General features: G+C 34.6%; 1 protein-coding gene across 37 annotated transcripts in view; it reads right to left on the minus strand.

Moving 5' to 3' along the window:
- RIMS2 (regulating synaptic membrane exocytosis 2) overlaps positions 1–17,626 on the minus strand; it is a 594,048-nt gene that overhangs the window by 517,086 nt on the left and 59,336 nt on the right. The gene's annotated exons all lie outside the window — the stretch shown is intronic.

A 17,626-nucleotide genomic window follows, 5' to 3' on the forward strand; every position in this document is an offset into this window, starting at 1 on the left:
GTATAGTGTTTGTATCCTGCAACTTTATTGTATTTGTTTATTGTTCCAAATAGTCTTATTACTGGAGTCTAGGGTTTTCTTTTTTTTAATTAAAGTTTACAATAATGTGACAATAGTTAGTAAAGTTATATAGGTTTCAAGTTACAATCCTGTAATACATCATCTATATATCACATTGTGTGTTCACTACCCAGAGTTAGTTCTTCCATCACATATATTTGATCCCATTTACCCTCATCTACCATGCACTCTGGTAACTCTCTGGTAACCACTGATAACCACTGAACTATTGTCTATGAGTTTTTGTTTCTTTATTTGTTTGTCTTGTTCCTTTGCTGCTTTCAGTTTTATATCCCACATATCAGTGAAATCATATGGTTCTCAACTTTTTTATCTGACTTATTTTGTTTAGCATAATAATCTCAAGATCCTCCATGTTGTCGCAAATGGCACTATTTCATCTTTTCTTACGGCAGAATAGTATTCCATTGTGTATATATACCACATCTTCTTTATCCAATCATTTATCGAAGGACATTTTGCTTGTTTCCATGCCTTGGCCACCATAAATAAAGCTGCAATCAGAACACTGGACCACACATGTCTTCATGGATAAATGTGTTCAGTATTTTGGGTAGATACCCAGGAGAGGGACTGCTGGGTCATATGGTAATTATATTCTTAATTTTTTAAGGACCCTCCACACTGCCTTCCATAATGGATGCACCAATCTGCATTCCCACCAACAATGTATAAGAGTTCCTTTTTCTCCACACCCACTCCAACACTTGTTATTATTTGTCTTGTTGATGATAGCTATTCTAAATGGTGCAAGGTGATCTCATTGTGGTTTTTATTTGCATTGCTCTGATGATTAGTGATGTTGAGGATCTTTTCATATGTCTGTTGGCCATTTGTATGTTCTCTTTGGAGAAATGTCTCTTCAGGTCCTCTGCCCATTTTTTTAACTGGATTTTTTGTTGTTGTTCAGTTGTATGAGTTCCTTATATATTTTGGATATTAGCCCCTTATTGAAGGCATTGTTTGCAAATATCTTTTCCTGTTCGGTTGGTTGTCTCTTTATATTGTTGATGGTTTATTTTGCTGTGCAGAAGAAGCTTTTTAGTTTGATACAGTCTCATTCATTTATTTTAGTTTTTACTTCCCTTGCTTTTGAGGTCAAATTCATAAAGTCCTCTTTAAACCCAAGGTCCATAAGTTTAGTACCTATGTTTTCTTCTATGAAGCTTATTGTTTCAGGTATTATGTTTAGGTCTTTGATCCATTCTGAGTTAATTTTGGTACACGGTGACAGATAGCAGTGTAGTTTCATTCTAGACTTTCCAATTCTCCCATGTGGCTTTCCAATTCTCCCAGCACCATTTATTAAAAAGGTTGTCTTTTCTCCATTGTATGTTTTGGCTCGTTTGTTGAAAATTATCTGTCCATATTTATGTGGGTTTATTTCTTGGTTTTCAATTCTATTCCATTGGTCTGTGTGTCTGTTTTTCTGCAAATACCATACTGTTTTGATTACTGTTGTTCCAGGTTCATGGATTGGAAGAATCAACAGAGTTAAAAATGGCCATATAACCCAAAGCAATATACAGATGTAATGCAATCCCCATCAAAATCCCAATGGCATTTTTTAAAGAAATAGAACAAAAAAGGATTAGATTTGTATGCAAGCACAAAAGACCCCAAATAGCGAAAGCAATCCTAAAAAAAGAATAATGCTGGAGGTATCTTTAGGGTTTTTTATATATGGAATCACACCATTTGCAAATAGTGACAGTTTCACTTCTTAATTCTCAATTTGAATGCCTTTTATTTCTCTCTCTTGCCTAACTTCTCTGGCTAGGACTTCCAGACTATGTTGAATAACATTGGCAAGAGTGGGCATCCTTGTCTTGTTCCTGACCTTACAGCAAAAGCTTTCAGTTTTTCACCATCGAATATACTAGCCGAGCGTTTGTCATATAAGACCTTTATTAAGCTGAGTTACTTTCCTTCTATACCCAATTTTTTTCATGTTTTCATCCTAACTGGAATCTGTACCTTGTCAAATGCTTTTTCTGCATCTACTGAAATGATCATACGATTCTTTCTTTTATTTTGTTAAAATGGTATATCACATTGATTGATTTGCATACGTTGAATAACCCTTGTGTCCCTGGAATGAACCACACTTGATAGTGATGTCTTATTTTTTTAATGTATTGCTGTAGTCGATTTCCTAATATTTTGTTTAGGATTTGAAAACACTTATGCGTAAAGATATTATGTATCCCTGTGTTCATTGCAGCATACTCACAATAGCCTAGACATGTAAAAAACAAAAGTGTCCTTCAACTGATGACTGGATAAAGAAGATGTGGTACATAAATGCAACGGAGTACTACTCAGCCATAAAACAAAGATGAAATATTGTCATGTGAGACAACATGGATGGATCTTGAGAGTATCATGCTAACTGAAATAAGTCTCGTGGAAAAGGGCAAGAGCCATATGATTTCACTCATATGTGGGATATAAAACAAAAAGAAACAAACAAAACAAACAAACAAACAAACTCATAGACACAGACTCAATATGGTTGTTACCAGAGGATAAGGGGGGTGGGGCAAGGATGAAGAAGGTGAAGGGGGTCAAATACATGGTGAAGGAAGGAAACCAGACTTCAGGTTGTGAGCATACAATGGGGTATACAAATGTTATACTATAAAGTTGTATACCTGAAACTTATATAATGTTATTAATCAATGTTACCCCAATACACTTAATTTTAAAAAGCAATATTTACTTCATAAAGTTGACAATTGAATAAAATACAAACAATACAGATAGAAAAGTCTTGATTCACATATTAAGTGCTCAACAATTAGTAGCAGTAGTACTTGCTGCTGTTGTTGTTTTTTTTAAGAAAATAAAGAAGAGGAGGAGGAGAAAGAGTTGTAATATGCCTTTGAGACAACTTTTGCCTATCAGTTGTTTCTCCCTCGCTATTGGCAAAAATTGGAACAACAACATAATCAAGTCTAAGTTGGCTAAGAGTAGGTTTTCTGTGGTAATTGAAAGATGAACATGTTTTAGCTACTAGACACCTAGATGGTAAAGATAGTAATCTTTGTAAAAAATAAAGATCCTATTTTAGACATCCCACTTCTGCACAGAAGCAGATCATAACTACCTGTAGCTAAAGCCAGGTGAGGGGCGGGGGAGGGAAGAGGAGGAGGATGCTGGTCACAACCATCTGGAGTGGTCTCTTTGAATAAATATCACCTGAACGCAGTCAAGACTCACAGTAAATTTTTAAAGCAATGACAGTCATTTTTCAACTTGACCCACATTTTACACATAGTATGTATATTTATATACATGAAAATAATAAAAGTCCATGAAATAATACTTGCTAAGTGCAATATACAATATTATCTATTCTTTTCAATTTACATCATTGTTCTTAACTGCTAGAGGTACTCTCACTAATTTGATTTCATCGCCCACAGTCTGAAAAACACTCCTCCACAGTAAATACAGATAGCTTATACCTATAATCTCAGGCAAAATCCAATCTTCTGAGTTCCTTATGCGTTACAGAATATTCCTCAAGCTTAGGTTTAGGAGAACAGTCTAAGACTTAAAAATAGCCAAATAACATGAAGTGCCTTTACAATCACCTTTTATATATGCAGATGGGATAGGTTGTTGGGTCAGCCTATAGGTTTAAATCATTGTAAATCTATGTGTAAAGGACTGCAAAGGAGAATAAATCAGAAGAGGGAGGTTTATTAGGGCCAGAAGGTAAGCATAAGTATTGAGCAGGAAAAAGGAAATGAACATTAAGTAGGCAGAGACGTAGGAGGTGTGGGGCCTACTGAGCTGACAAAGGAAGCAGAGAATAAAAGATAAACACATCCAGAGCCAGAAAAACAAGGAGAACCTGAAGCAGGAGGCTAAATGGAACCAGCGCCAGAAAGGGAAGCAGACACAGGCACACAAGAGGAAACAAGGCCAAGAGAAAATAATGCACTATGCCAGAAAGGAAAAAAGGCTGATGGCATTTGGCTGCCTCATGCATGAGAGCAGAAAGGTGAGGACCTGTGCTATTATGTGTGTCCTCTCAGGCTGTCGGAGAACTAGAACTTTACATGCAACTAAAACTCACTGCAATTAAAAAATAGGTACAGAAGGAAAATACCTTAACATAATAAAGACCATGTATGACAAACCCTCAGCTAATATCATAATTAAACTTGAAAAACTGAAGCTCTTTGATCTACATTCAGGAACACGACAGGCTGTCCCCTATCACCTCTGCTTTTCAACATAGTGTTGGAAGTCCTCACCAGAACAATCAGACAAGAGAAAGAAATAAAAGGCATCCAAATTGGGAAGGAACAAGTTAAACTGTCACTCTTTGCAGATGACATGATGCTATATATAGAAAACCCTAAAGATTCCACCAAAAAGCTATTAGAAACAATAAATGAACACAGTAAAGTTCCTGGATACAAAATCAACATACAAAAGTCCACTGCATTCCTATATACTAACAATGATATCTCAGAAAAAGAAATTCAAAAACAAATTCCTTTTGCAATTGCAACAAAAAGAATAAAATACCTAGGAATAAACTTAACCAAGGATGTGAAAGACCTATACGCTGAAAACTGTAAGACATTTTTAAAAGAAATTGAAGAAGACACAAAGAAATGGAAAGACATTCCAGGCTCATGGATTGGAAGAATCAACATAGTTAAAATGGTCGTATTACCCAAAGCAATATACAGATTTAATGTAATCCCCATCAAAATCCCAATGGCATTTTTTAAAGAAATAGAACAAAAAAATCATCAGATTTGTACAGAACCACAAAAGACCCCTGAATAGCCAAAGCAATCCTAAGAAAAAAGAACAATGCTGGATATATCACACTCCCTGACTTTAGCTTGTACTACAGGGCAACAATAATCAAAACAGCATGGTATTGGGAAGAAAAAAAAAAAAAAAAAACCAGACACACAGACCAATGGAATAGAACTAAGAACCCAGAAATAAACCTACATAAATATGGACAGATATGGAAGCAAAAACATACAATGGAAAAAAGACAGCCTCTTCAATAAATGATGCTGGGAGAAGTGGAAAGCCACATGCAAAAAAATGAAACTGGACTGCTATTTGTCACCATGTACCAAAATTAATTCAAAATGGATCAAAGACCTAAGCATAAGACCTGAAACAATAAACTGCATAGAAGAAAACATAGGTACTAAACTTATGGACCTTTAGGGTCAAAGAGCATTTTATGAATTTGACTCCAAAAGCAAGGGAAGTAAATGCTAAAATAAATGAATGGGACTATATCAAACTTAAAAGCTTCTGCACAGCAAAAGAAATGATCGACAAAATAAAGAGGCAACCAACTGAATGGGAGATTTTTGCAAACAGCGCCTCCAATAAAGGGCTAATATCCAAAATACACAAGGAACTCATACAGCTCAATAACAAAAAAAAACCAACCCAATTGAAAAATGGGCAGAGGACCTGAAGAGACATTTCTCCAAAGAGGACATACAAATGACCAATAAACATATGAAGAAATGCTCAACATCACTAATCACCAGAGAAATGCAAATAAAAACCACAGTGAGATATCACCTCACCCCAGTCAGAATGGCTATCATCAACAAGACAAATAGTAACAAGTGTTGGAGAGGCTGTGGAGAAAAAGGAACCCTCATACACTGTTGGTGGGAATGCAGACTGGTGGGAATGCAGACTGGTGCAGCTGCTATGGAAGGTAGTGTGGAGGTTCCTCAAAAAATTAAGAATAGAATTACCTGTGGAATCTAAAGAAAAGAATAAATGAATGAACTAATCAGAAACAGTCTCAGAGACATAGAGTAAAAACTGAGGGTTGCTAGATGGGACAGGGGGTGGGGTTAAGGGGGAAGGTGAGGGGATTAGAAAACACAATCGGTAACCACAAGATTGCCACGGGGATATGAAAGTTAATTTGGGCAATGTAATCAATAATGTTGTTACGATTTTGTAGGGTATCCGATGGACACTTGTGTCATTAGGGAGACCACCTCAGGGATGATGTAGATGCCTGACCACTGCACTGTACACCTGAAGCTGAAGCTGAACAATAATGAATGTCAACTACAATCAGATAGATAGATAGATAGATAGATAGATAGATAGATAGATAGATAGATAGATAGATAGATAGATAGATGTATATTGATTTTGTATCCTGTAACTTTACTGAATTCATTTATTCCAAAAGTTTTTTTGGTAGATCTTCAGGGTTTTCTATATATAATATCATGTCATTCAGTTAGAAACTGTTTTACTTCTTCCTTTCTTATGTGGATGCATTTTATTTATTGTTCTTACCCACCTGCTCTGGCTACTACTTCCAGTCCTATGTTAAGAGAAGTGTGAGAGTTGTCATTCGTGTCTGGTTCCTGATCTTAAGGAAAAGCTGTTAGCTGTGGGCTTGTCACATGTGACATTTATTATGTTGAGGTATGTTTCCTCTATCCTCAGTTCGTTATTTCATCATGAATGGATACTGGATTTCTTCAAATTATTTTCTGCATCTATTGAGATGATATGATTTTTTACCCTTCATTTTGTTAATATGGTGTATCACATTTATGGATTTGCAGATGTTGAACTGTCCCTGCATCCCTTGAATAAATCCCACTTTGTCAAGGAGTATGATCCCTTTAATGTACAGCCATGTACTGCATAACAACATTTCAGTCAACAACAAACCAAATATATGACAGTGGTCCAATAAGATAATAACAGAGCTGAAAATTCCTATCACCATAGACATTGCAACGTCATACCACAACTCATTGCTCATGTCTTTGTGTTTAAACAAACCTACCGCACTGCCATTTGTTTAAAAGCGTAACACATACAATTATGTACAGTACATAATACTTGATAATGATAATAGACAATATGTTACTACTTGATGAATTTACTACACTATACTTTTTATTGTTATTTTATACTGTACTTTCTATTTATACACTTTTAGAAGTTTGCTGTAAACAGCATGCCGCTGCATACATGTAATCACACATCTTTACCATGTCTCAATTGCATCGTTTTCTCTTGTGCATGATTTAATCTCATGTTGTTTTATAAATTTAGTGTAGCCAAAATGTATAGTGTTTATAAAGTCTACCGCAGTGTACAGCGATGTCCTAGGCCTTCATATTCACTGACCAACCCAGAGCAACTTCCAGTCCAGCAAGCTCCCTTCATGGTTAAGTGCCCTATATAGATGTGCCGTTTTTTTACCTTTATATATTTTTACCATACCTTTTCTAGGTTTAGATACACAAATATTTACCATTGTGTTACAATTCCCTACAGTATTCAGTAGCGTTACATGCTGTACAGGTTTGTAGCCTAGGAGCAATAGGCTATAACATGTAGCCTAGGCAAACAGTAGGCTACACCACCTAGGTTTGTGGACGTGCACTTGATGTTCACACAATGACAAAATCCCCTAATAACAGATTTCTCAGCATATATTCCTGTCGCTAAGTGGCTCATAACCGTACTGTTGAATTCAGCATGCTAATATTTTGTTGAGGGTTTTTACATCTATTTTTGCATCTACCATTACTGGTTTTGATATCAGGATAATGCTTCCTTGTAAAATGGTTTTGGAAGTATTCACTCCTCTTCGATTTTTGGAAGAATTTGAGAAGGATTGGTATTAATTCTTCTATAAATTTTTGGTAGAATTCACCAGTAAAGTTATCTGGTCCTGGACTGTTGTTTGTTAGTTTTTGATTACTGATTCAATCTCCTCACTAGTAATTTTTCTGTTCAGATTTTGTATTCCTTCATGACTCAGTCTTGGTAGTATGTATGTTTCTGGGAATTTATCTATCTCTTCCAGGTTGTCCAATTTGTTGGTATATAATTCTTGATAGTAGTCTTTTATGATCCTTTGTATTTGTGATATCTATTGTAACAGCTTCTCTTTTATTTATAATTGTATTTATTTGAGTCTTTTCTCTTTTCTTCTTGGTGAGTCTAGCTAAAGGTTTGTCTATATTTTTAATCTTTAAAAAAAACTGCGCTTAGTTTCATTGATCTTTTCTATTCTTTTTAGTCCCTATTTTCATTTATTCCTGCTTTAATCTTGGTTATTTTCTTCCTTCTACTAACTTTGGGCTTAATTTGTTCTTCTTTTTCTAGTTCCTTAATGTGTAAAGTTAGGTTGTTTATTTGAGGGATTTCTTTTTACTTAATGTAACCATTTTCACTATGAACTTCTGTCTTAGGACTGCTTTTGCTGCATCTCATAAGTTTTGTATATTGTATTTCCATTTTCATTTGTCTCAAGATATTTTTTTATTTTCCTTTTGATTTCTTCTTTCACCTATTGATTTTTCACATGTTGTTTACCTTTCACTTTTTTTTTAATTATTTTCCAGTTTTCTTCTTGTAACTAATATCTAGTTTCATACCATTATGGTCAAAAAATATGCTTGATATGATTCCAATCTTCTTAAATTTGTTAAGATTTGTTTTGTGGCTTAACATACGATCTATCCTGGAGAACAGTCCATGTCCACTTGAGAAGAATGTGCATTCTGCTGCTATTGGATAGAATGTTCTATTAACATCTGTTAGGTCTTAAAATGTTAATATCTGCTTCATATATTTAGGTGCTTCTTTTACAACTTCTATTTTTTTCCTTTATTTCCCAAACCACAATAGAGATTATCAACATATAGCCAATTTACTCACTATACCTGCCTTCTGAGATTTAGTCAATTCCAAATCTGGTATTTCCATTACATAATTTCCCTAATCTATTCCCTCTTATTGTAATCCTGATTTTTTAAGAAATGTTTTGATTTCACCAGAACTGTTAAAAATGCCTGTTAACCAGACAGACTCTGTACCTCTCTGTGGTGGATGCCGAGGTGCACTGCACAGGTCGCCTTTCAGGACGAACGAATACAGTCCTCCAGGGCTGTAAGGACTATTGTCTGATGACGACAGCTTACAATGGAATGCCTCCCCAGAAACTTCTCTCAGCTGAAGAGAGCTGCCTCATCCAAATTTATGAGCCTCTCCAAGGGGCGTCCACATCCAATGACCCAGGGATAAGGACATATAAAAGTCCAGCTCCATACCCTCAAATCAGGGCAACCCAGAGGGGACATCCCACTTCCAGAACTCTCCTCGGGATCAGTTAAGGCCATTGTCTCAGATGTATCACAGTTAACTTCTCTCTCTCTCTAGTTCTGCTTCCTTCACCCCCTCCTCAGTATTACCAAGAGTACTCTCCAATAAACTTTCTGCAGACAAGTCTTCATTTCAGAATCTATTTCTTGGGGAACCTAAACGGGGGAACCAAACTAAGATATTCTCACTGCTATTTTAGTTATTCTGCCACTGTGCTGTCAAAATTGACTTTTCTACTTGAATCATATCTATGCTCTCTTCATCAATATCACTTTCAAAGAATTTTGTTTCATTATTCTATGTAACTCACTCCTCATCAGTAACATTTAACTCCATACAGTTGACTGGAAAACAGATGGTAATTCCTCTAAATCAAACATTGATCATTAGAAGTCATAGTTACTCGGGTTTCTTTACTGAAGTATAATATACTTACAGAAAATTGCACAAATTATATGTCGTACAGCTCAATTAAGTTTTACAAAGTGAGTACACCTGTGTAATCAGCACCAAAATCACGAAAAAGATTATTACCAGCATTCCAAAAACCCTCTTTGGGCTCTCAGTCATTAAGACTTCCCAAAGTTAACTACTGATTTCAATAACTGCAGGTTAATTTTGCCTGTTTTTGAACTTTATATAAATGTAATCATATATATGTGTGTATATATATATATATATATATATATATATATACACATACACACACACACACACACACACACACACACACACATAGTACCTAGCTTCTTTTGTGAACATTATGTTCATGAAAGATTTATCCATGTTTCTGGGTTTAGTATTCGTTTTTTCATTTATATTACTGTTTAGTATTCAATTTATAAATACACACCACTGCACATGTATCCATCCTATTCTCAATGAACACTTGGGTTATTTCCAGATTGGGAATTGTGGTAGGCCAAATAATGACCCTTCAAAGATATCCACATACTAATCCTCAGAACCTGTGACTATACTATCTTATGTAGCAAAAAACAAAAAATTTACTAATGTGATTCAGTTAAAGATCTTGAGGTGAGAACATAACCCTGGACTATGCACGTGGGCCAAATGTAATAACGAGGGTTTTCATAAGAGGAATGCAAGAAAATCAGGGGGGAAAAGGCCATGTGACAACAGATGCAAAAGGAGAAAAGGCAATGCAATGCAGGGCTACAAACCAAGTAACTGGACACAGTGTAGAAGCCAGAAAGGTCATGGAAAGGGATTCTTCACTTGAGCTTCCAAAAGGTAGCAGCCTAACAACAACTTGACTTTAGCTCAGGGAGACCCATTTTAGACTTCTGACCTCAAGAACTGTAAGAGAGTAAAGTTGTGTTGCTTTAAGCCATCAAGTTTGCGGCCATTTGTTACAGCAGTAACGGCAAACTAATACAGGAACATTACAAACAATGCAGCTATGAGCATTCTGGACTTTTCTTTTGGTTTGTACATACTCGTATGCTCATTTCCATTGGATATATTCCTAGGAATGAAATGCTGGATCACGGATATCATAGGTTCAGTTTCAGTAGTATTGCCAGTTTTTCAAAGTGGTTGAATTAATTTAAACTCCCAAAAACAGTGTATCTAAATTGAAGTTATTCCATATCCTTGCAACACTTGGCATTGTTATTTTTTTAATTACTATTTTAGCCACTCTGCTGGGTACACAGTACAGTTTTGTTGTGGTTATACTCTATTGCCATTGTGACTAATGATGTTGAGCACTTTTCACATGTTTATTGGCCATTTTTATAACCTTTTTTATCTAGTACTTTCACAAGTGTCTTACTATTTTTTAATTGGGTGTTCTGTTATTTTATTGATTTGTGTGAGTTGTTTATATATTCTGGATGAGTCCCTTGTCACATAAATTAGGACCTTTTAAGAGTTAGAAAGGAAGCATTCTGGTGGCTCCCCTGGGGATCTTTGATAGCTACAATACTGACATTGTGATTTATCAGAAGCATGCAACCCAATATGGCTGAAAGTCTAAATTAAAAGGGATTTCAGAGCAGGGGCTAAAAATATCTCCTATCTCCTTTATATCTCCTGCAGATACTAAATACTAAGTATAACTTTAGTGTACACAATGTATCCCGTACATTTAAATGAAAGAGTCCCCTAGGTAAACAGAATTCATTCATCTTCCAAAGTAAGGACTTCCTGGTAACCAGCCAGTCACAATTACTGAAGCTCAAGCAACTGTATACCAGCCAAGTACCACGGAGTCAAAGGAACCACGTGGACTTAGAAGCATATTTTCACAGGATAATCAAAGACAGAAAGAATGAAATTGCAGTGAATGCAAACATTGTAGACAGAGAATGACAGCATCAGAGTAGTTACATATCAGAGGAATAAAGTAAAGAAATAAAAAGGAAAACGAATCTCCAGAAATAGCAACAAGTCATCCATAATAAACTAGGTCAAGGAGCTCAGGATAAAACTATGAACACTATTAGGCTGAAAGATACCTCTTTTATGTGACAAAGTCTTAGCGGAAAGTACACAAGGGAAGAAGACTGGTATATGGACGTATTGCCTTAAGATTCACTGCTGTAAGAATAACAAGACCACTCCACACCAGAATCATTATGGTGTTTAGGAATACCTTTTGTCCAGATATCTTTTTATTTAATATATTGGGGAAGCTTAGGCAAATATGATATCCAATTTTTCCTTCAATAACATCCAATAAGTGTTGTCGCTTAGATAGTTCCATACAGTTAAGTCATTCACCTCACAAAAGAATGAAGCCTACATACAGTAGGCAGATGAAAGACTTCTGGGTAGGGTAGAAAAACAAACAGCTTACTAAGGTCAATGGCCAATTGAGGGAAATTATGCAAAACATGCAGAAACCTGAAACAAACACAGTATTGATATAGCAATGAAAATAATACAAATATCTAATAGCCGGTCTGTTTAAAGGGAAAACATAAATTCTGCCTTAATCACTGAGGTTATTCTAGTCATTTGCTTTAATAAGCTTGGTCTTACCTAGATGAAATCTAAATATTTTTTTAAAGTAAAAAATATTTTGAAAAGTGTCATTTGTCATTACTTATTGTTTCATTTTCCTTTTTTCAATCTAAGACTCTTAAGATTATTTTAAATCAAATTTCTTTTAAAATATAGATAGCTTTAAAGCATTTTGAAACTGTCCAAAATGATTTGTTTCAAAAAGTTTATTTTTCTAAGACTTACATAAATAACCACTCAAACAATGTACAGCAAATGGTCTCTCCTACAAAAGCAACACATTTAAGTAGTCTATAATCAAAACTAACAACACTATTGGCTTCTGACAGCTGCAGCGAAGCTTTTCAATGTTTAATATGGAACTCTGTTGCTAAGCAACATGGTCAACATAATCTTTATTTAGTGGACATATGTGGTTTTTTTATATGTCCAAGATCACTTTCTTTAGGGAATCACCCTCCCCCATGCTCTGTGAGGCTGCCAGTGGGGCCAGGTAGACAACTCAGCTCTGAGTAAACATAGTACCATTAATTTTTACACAGTAATTAGTCTGAGAATGGGAATGTGACTGAAGCGAAGACAGTAAGTGTTTCCCTACATTGATATTGGGTGTACAGTATAACGTAGGGATAAACACACAGTGTCTGCCTGGATTTTAACTCTTGGCTGTATCACTAATGATCAAGTAAGTTGCTTACTTGGTCTGTCTCTTAATTTCCTCATCTTTAAAATATACCTACTAATAACATCTTCCTCACAGAGGTATTATAAAGATTAAATACAGTAAAACATAAAGAACTTAGCGTAGTAACTGACATATAAAAGGCATTAAATAGTTTTAATATTATCTATTAATCCCATTACTACTACTTCTGTTATTGGTATTATAAATACATGATAAGATTGATAAATTTAAACAATGTAGCTTAAATATGCAAGTAGCCTGTCTTTGTCAGTTTCAGAGCAAAGAGAAATAAATCTTGAAGCCAACAAATAAAAGGAAGCAGAATTAAGAGGACAGAGGAGAAGAGTCCTAAAGACACTTTTTGAGCCCCTGGTTCCAATCCCCTGCTGAACTTCCCAGTTACATGAGCCAATAATTTTTTTTCCTTAAGCTAATTTAAGCTGGGTTTTTTAACTCAGAGAAAAAAGTACTAACTAATATAAAATCTTATGTCTATAAATCACAAAATAAATGAAAATATATACATACATGTCCAACAGATGGATTTTCGTTATCTGTTGCTGCAGTACACACACACACACACACACACACACACACAGATACCCATGAAAACAGTTTTATTCTATATACCCAGATGATAAAGAGCTAAATATAACTCTATTGGGTGGTAATATCTGCTGCCTTAGAATCTTGGCCAAATCTTCAAATTAATATCCTGTTTCCATTAATGTCCTGTTCCAGCATTTTCAGGAAACCTCAAGCAGACTGGTGTGGGTAAGGTGGGAAAAGGAGAATAATGCACATGAGGTTGGAAAGTAAATTGATCAGATTATCACAGACTTCGTATATCATATTAAGAAATTTAAAATTTACTCTATTAAATATAGGAATTCATGATATTTTTAAGAAGATACGTGTTAGTCATTTATTCATTCAGTATTGTTTACTGAATACCTACTATGTGCCAGGCACTATGTTAGAGTATACATACATATGAGAGCTGCTTTAGTGGGATTTACAATATAGTGATTAGGTCTGTGTTCTTTAAAGATGACACTGACAACAGATAAGAATGGATACGAAAATGGATGAGAATAGATACGGAATAGATCAGAAAAAGGAAAAACTAACAACAGACCAATTAGTCACTAGGTCAGAATGAAAGCAGTCAAAAATGACTCAAATATATCTATTTTGAATAATTAATATTAGAATATCAACAGCTTATATAAAAAAATATTATGAGCTTGATTTGAAAGTTTAAGTTTTTCCCACTAGAAGGTAAACTCCATGAAAGTTCTAATCACTATTAAAACGCAGGGTCTAGAATAGTGTCTGGCCTTTAGTAGGTGCTCAATGAATGTGTTATTTTTGAACAAAGTATCTTCAAGCTTTATAAGTAGAAACATTCATCCAATAATGAATTTGCTGATAACTATTATGTGTCAGGTACTGTGCTTACAATAAATTCCTTGCCCTTACGGAACTCATAGTCTGCTGGAGTATTCTCTTTTATTTAATTATCATTAAATTTATTGGGGTGACATTGGTTAATAAAATTATATAGGTTTCAAGTGTACAATTCTATAATACATCATCTATATATTGCATAGTGTGTTCACCACCCAAAGTTGATTCTCCTTCTATCGCCATATATTTGACTTCTGGAGTATTCTTAACCGTTTCCATCTCTAAACACATTTGCATCTCCTGCCAAAATTTTTTCCTGAAAAAAATGTTCGAAGAAGTGAACTATCAGAGAATTAACGAAGTAGGAGAGTTATTCAAAAAATTTTTGATATGCATGTGAGTTTAGTGACCTCATTTAAGGAAGTAAAAAAAAATGTCATTTTATCAAAGATAAATAAGTAATAAAGAATCAGAACTAAGATTCATAATTTTTTAAATCCTGAACTCCATTTTTTCAAAATTAGCATTTTTTTCCAACTCTATAGGTATTATAAATAAGATAAAGGAATGAGTATCATTGAAAGATAGAAAAATAAAACTTATTTTTTTGTTAGAGTTAGATTTACAGAGTTTTAATGTTAGCTATTATTAAGTAGCAAGCAAATCACTCACAAACTTCGGTACTTCAAGAAATATTTGGGACAAACCTTGTCAGTAAACTTGGCACACAAGTAAGTTACCATATCAGGATTGAAAGCCAATCTCATAGTTTAGATAAGAGGTCTAGAAATAAACCTACAATAACAAAATAGCATAGAAGGGCATTTTATACATATATACATACATATATGTATATATATACATATGTGTGTGTGTGTGGAGATATATGTATGTATATACATACATATATCTCCACACACACGCACACACACACACACACACACATATACAGATGTGTGTATATATATAATGAGGGGTAGGAATTTATAGCAACATAAAAAAGGGTTACCTCATTCAGTCCAGAAGTGTCAGTGAAAACTTCTCAGACAAGATAATATTTAAGAAAGTCTTAAATGAATAGATTAGAACTAACTGCAAGATACAAGACCAAAATACAAAAATCAATTTATTTGTATACACTGTCAATGAACTTTCCAAAAATGAAATTAAGAAAACATCCGCACTTTAAAATAGCAGCAAAAAAGGGCAGCCAGTTGGCTCAGTGGTTAGAGTGCAGTGCTCATAACACCAACATGGGCCAGTGAGCTGCGCCCTACGGAACAAGATTGAAACGACTTGACTTGGAGCTGAGCTGTACCCTCCACAACTAGATTGAAAACAATGACTTGACTTGGAGCTGATGGGTCCTGGAAAAACATACTGTTCCCCAATATTCCCCAATAAAGATTTTAAAAAATAGCTGCAAAAAATAATAAAATATTTAGGTGTATATTTCACAAAAGAAATGTAAGACTTATACACTGAAAACTGCAGATCATTATTAAAAGGAATTAGAAACCCAAATAAATGGAAAGGCATCCCATGTCCATGATCAGCAGACTTAATATTGTTAAGATGGCAATTGATCTACCAGTTGAATGAAATCATTATCAAAATCCAAGTTGGCTTTTTTGGAGATATTGACAAGCTGACCTAAAAATCAAATGGAAATTCAAAGGACCTGAGTAGCCAAAATGTTAAAAAAGACAAACAAGTTTGTTCACTTTCCAATTTCTAAGTTACTACAAAGCTACAATAATCAAAAGACAGTGGTACCAGCATAAGGAGAGACATACAGATCAATAAAATAGAATTGAAATTCCAGAAATAAACACTGATATTGATGATGAATTGATTTTCAAGAAGGGTGTCAAGCTGGAAAATTGTATATCCACATGCAAGAGAATGAAGTTAGTTAATATAAAATTAACTCAAAATAAATCAAAGACCTAAATGTCAGAGCTAAAACAATACAACTCTTAGAAAAAAACAGAAGTAAATCTTTATGGGTTTGGCAACATTTCATACACAGGACAATAAAGAACAAGCAACAAAAAGAAAAAAAGATAAATTGGACTACATCAAAATTAAAAACTATTGTACATAAATGGACAACACCAAGAAAGTGAAAAAACAATCCACAAAATAGGAGAAAATATTTGCAAATCACATATCCAATAAGGGACTTGTATGCAAAATACACAACTCTTAAAACTCCATAATAAAAAGACAACTCAAATTAAAACTAGGCAAAGGGTTTGAATAGACACTTCAAGGAAGATTTAAAATGGCTAATGAGCACATGATAAGATGCTCAACATTATTAGTCATTAGGGAAACGCAAATCAAAACCACAACAAGAGACAATATATTTCTATACACATACATGTTTTTAGCCCATATGTCTACCCAAATAGGACCCAGCCTGCTAAATTGAATCCAACCAGAGTCCCAGTATGAGGCTTCTCTAAAGGTGTGGCTAAAAATCTGAGGATGGACCTGTATATCACATAACAATCTCTCTCTCTCTCTCTCTCTCTCTCTCTCTCCCTCCCTCCCTCCCTCCCGCCCTGCCTCCCTCCTTCCCTCCCTAGTTTCCACTGTCCTCCCTCCCTCTCACTCACACTCTCACCCTCTCTCTTGCTCTCATTCTTACAAAAAGATAGCTATGGCTAATCCCTAGAAATCTGAACAGCAATGATAGGATACTTGGAATAAACCCATAGTCTCCCAAAGTGACTAATGTAAAGGAGAAAATATTTGTTCAAAAGTATAGGATCAGATGTATTTATTAAAAATCAGTTCATTTTTCTCTATACTCATATTTCAAATAAATACATATGAGATGAGAATTGAAAGGAGAGATTAACTTTAGTGCATGTATTACAAAACTTGCATTCCTCCTCTATATAGGAAAAATAGGACCAAGAATATGCAAAAAAACTTAGACATTGTAGTGAAACAGTATAGACTGTGATTTGAGGCCATAAAAACAGGCCAGGGAAAAGCATTTACTATATAAAGATCTTGAGTAACCCAATCAGGTAGGCACTAACTCATTTCCATGGTTATCAAGTAGCTAATATTTATTAAATCAAGATATTTTAGGAGCATACCTTTTAGTTTTGTTGTTGTTGCTAATAAGAATAAGAAAGTGTGTTATTTTGCTTTTTTAAAGGGAAAGTGGTTCTCAGTGGATCAGGACTGGTAATTAGTTTATGTATTTCTTGACTTCCACCATAGTCATAATAGATAAATAATTTTAATCATTACAAAAGCAATAAATCAGATATCAAG

The sequence above is a fragment of the Rhinolophus sinicus genome, chromosome 6 (assembly GCF_057876585.1).
Source record: "Rhinolophus sinicus isolate RSI-liver-muscle chromosome 6, RSI-T2T, whole genome shotgun sequence".
NCBI classification, from domain to species: Eukaryota; Metazoa; Chordata; class Mammalia; order Chiroptera; family Rhinolophidae; genus Rhinolophus; species Rhinolophus sinicus.